This window comes from Triticum dicoccoides, chromosome 4A (assembly GCF_002162155.2).
Source record: "Triticum dicoccoides isolate Atlit2015 ecotype Zavitan chromosome 4A, WEW_v2.0, whole genome shotgun sequence".
Lineage (NCBI taxonomy): Eukaryota > Viridiplantae > Streptophyta > Magnoliopsida > Poales > Poaceae > Triticum > Triticum dicoccoides.
The window spans coordinates 672,545,313-672,548,407 of NC_041386.1; the positions used below are offsets into that span (position 1 = coordinate 672,545,313).

The following is a 3,095-nucleotide window of genomic DNA, read 5'->3' on the forward strand; positions in this document are numbered from 1 at the left end:
GGTGGAGCGTGTCTAGGTGGTGAAGATGACAAGCGCTCGGTGGTTCTTTATGGAGGGCACAGTCGATGCAAGTCCTGCATATGTTCATTGTGAAGCTCTTTGTCAAAGTTGGGAATGTCGGTTTCTCGCGCGTGTGGCATTCTATTGGCATGTGTTGCTGTGGCTTCTTTGTGGTTGTTTGAGGGTTGGCTTCGATGTTGGAGCTCTATGGTGAAGTCGGAGTCGCCTGTTCGGAGGCAATCGGAGATGACGATGACGCTTGCGACCTCTCGGCAGATGTCTTTCTTCTTTGCAACTATGTGTTCTATGTTGGTGGACAGATTGGCCAGTGATGCCCGTACTATAAGTTGGATTGTATTGGTTTTTAGCCCGGTTTCTGTCAATTAACTAGGAAATTCTTACTTCTTCTTAATCAATGAAAATGGCAAATCTTTTGTCTCTTTAATTAAGGACAGTATAACCGCACCTAATCCCTGCCCTTACAGCGATTTGGATTTTCGACCATCCGTTTTCGCGATTTGAGAGTTCCTGGCCGTCAGATTTAATGTGAAAAACGTTCTGTTTTGCAGTGTGGCTAATCTGGCCCAGCTATCCTGTGGACTGCTGCTCCACGGGCCAAAACGGACGTTTCTGGTGCATCCGGCCTTCGCGAGCCGGCAGCCCATTCGAAGGAGTGAGGCCTACGGTCCATCCACTCCCGCATCCAGTCCCCATCGAGACCGCAGCGGCCGGCGGCTCGTCGCTCGTCGCCTCCCTCTGTCCCGACGCCTGCTCTCCTATCCTCTTCCTGCGCCGCCGACATCAACGGCCCCCGTCACCATTCCTCTCGTTCCCCCTTAATCTAGGGTTGCAGCGGGATCCAGCAACGCGGGATACAGAGGAGTGGCCGGTCTGCGCCTATCCAGCCCCGATGCGAGGCGCGCGATGGGATCAACCGGATGTGCGGGATCGAGCCAGGCGATGCGCGCGTTGGGATCGACCAGAGGCACTCCAGGGAGCCCAGGATCTAGCAGCGCCAGAAGTTCGTCTCCATGACCGGCTCGAGGGGTTTGCTGCCGCGGGTCAAGGCCCTCGCCGCCGACTGCGCGCGTGTGGAGGAAATCAGCAGGTCCCAACGCAGGTTTCCTTCCTCTAGGGTTTTCATTTATTTATTTGGGGTTTCTATCTATTTGGCATATTCGCAGCTGATGTGTTTGCGATTGAAGGCAGAGGCGAGCAGGGAGAGGTCAAAGGCAGCCTACACGGAGCTTCCTCCGGGAGCAGAACAGGGGGTTTCTATCTATTTGCCTTTGCATTCAATGTATAACTTCAAGAGAGTGACTTGGTGGATTCCCAAGCCCGTGGTTTGCTCTTCCTAATGCCTACTTACGAAAAGCATTATGTCCGGCTTGTGCATGTCATGATTTTCTTAATCCTTTATCTTTATCAGTAGTGGTCGTTTTGTTAATACTGCGACATAGTAGAGAAGAAGGAAGGATATTCCGAAAAAAACCAATAAGTAAGAACTATATTTGATTTCCATCATATCTGATGTCTATATCTGGGAAGTGCTAATGGACCAGAGTCTTTTTGTAACAGGACAATAGTCATGATGCCGATGAGATGGATCTTGTACAGTGCATGGTGAGTCTCCCTTTCACTCGCATTTTGGCTCACAAGTATAAGCATCATGGTTCTTGATAGTCTGCACATGTCGTGTGTTACTGGAAACAAACTCCACGAAATAGGAATTATAACGGATTGGGGAGGCCGATACAGAGGATGCGGGCTGGCCCTTGATAAAGAGGTTGCTGGCGATGCGGGGTTACTGTAATCTTGTGAAGCAAAGGTAATTGCTTCTATTACAGAATGGCCTATGGTGGAAATCAGCAACAAAACCAATATTTCAAAGCTTTGATTGGTGATCCTTCTGTTGGTAATTCAAATTTTCTTGCAAGATTTCGTAGGAACCCTGATCCTTGTAATTCCAGTGGAATAGATGATTAATGGAACACATGTATAAACTTATTAAGAGGTGATTTAAATCACTGAATGAGGTTTGGTGAAAATTTAAAATTATTGCGACCTATCAACAATGGTGAAAAATGAGAACTACTCATGCATTATTGTTTTTAACTATATCCTGTCATGATTTAGACGATCTCATCTACCTCATTATTCGTCTATTGCTGGTCAGGAAGACTGTCTTACTTTGATCCCTGGGTTGATGAACTTACTTGCCGAGCAGGTACATGAAGTTTTGACATTAGGCAGGTGACTAGATGGTCAGCAGATTGAGCCACCGAGGTTATGCGTGCTTAAATTCCTCTTGATTTTCATATTATTTTTTTAAATGGGCCAGCACCGCAACACGTATTTATGCATTTTTCATCAACTGCTGTAATTAAATTAAAAGCATATATTTGAGGCTCATCAGATCCAAGAACTCAATTCTTCCCTACTATTGCTAATTGATTAAAAATAGGTTCAGTTATGACTAATATTTGTGTGAGTTCACGCAAATCTAACTTCTATAATTGTGATATACTATATTACAAATTTTTCAGTCATTTTATAGGACAAATGGATTGGCGCAGCACGACTCCCATCATGGTTAAATAGATTGAGGTATGGAGACAACATAGATGGATGGATGTCGTTTCTGATTGAGTTGGCTCTGGTGCAAGACAAATTCACCTTGGAGTAGCCGACTTAAGGATGATGCAGTGTTGCTTTGGTGGGACTAGCAGATGGTGTTTTTGGCTCAAGAATTCGAAGTGGAAAAGAAATATAACTCCAATGAAGATTGATAAGTTTGTTGGTCTGCTTAAGAACAAGTGTGGCAGTAGTTTACATTTCTTGAAGTTTAACCTTTTCATCTGAAAATTTGCAATGATTCATTCAAAGGAGTCTGTAACAATGCTATGTGATTGTTATTATTTTCACTTGAATATCCTGACTCTGAAATTAATATTTAATTAGTAAATGTAACAAGTGTGCTAGCAGTTTACGTTTCTTAACGTTTAACCTTTCCCACCTGAAAATTTGTAATGATTCATTTCAAAGGAGTCTGTTGCAATGATATACGATTATTATTTATTCACTTGAATATCTTG

At 44.2% G+C, this 3,095-nt stretch overlaps 1 long non-coding RNA gene across 1 annotated transcript; it reads left to right on the forward strand.

Moving 5' to 3' along the window:
* The first annotated feature begins 738 nt into the window (after positions 1 to 738).
* On the forward strand, positions 739 to 2,890 carry LOC119289675. The gene is made up of 3 exons (XR_005141573.1): positions 739 to 1,108; positions 1,206 to 1,623; positions 1,728 to 2,890. It is a non-coding gene; the product is annotated as an uncharacterized LOC119289675 (long non-coding RNA).
* The last annotated feature ends 205 nt before the right edge of the window (positions 2,891 to 3,095 follow it).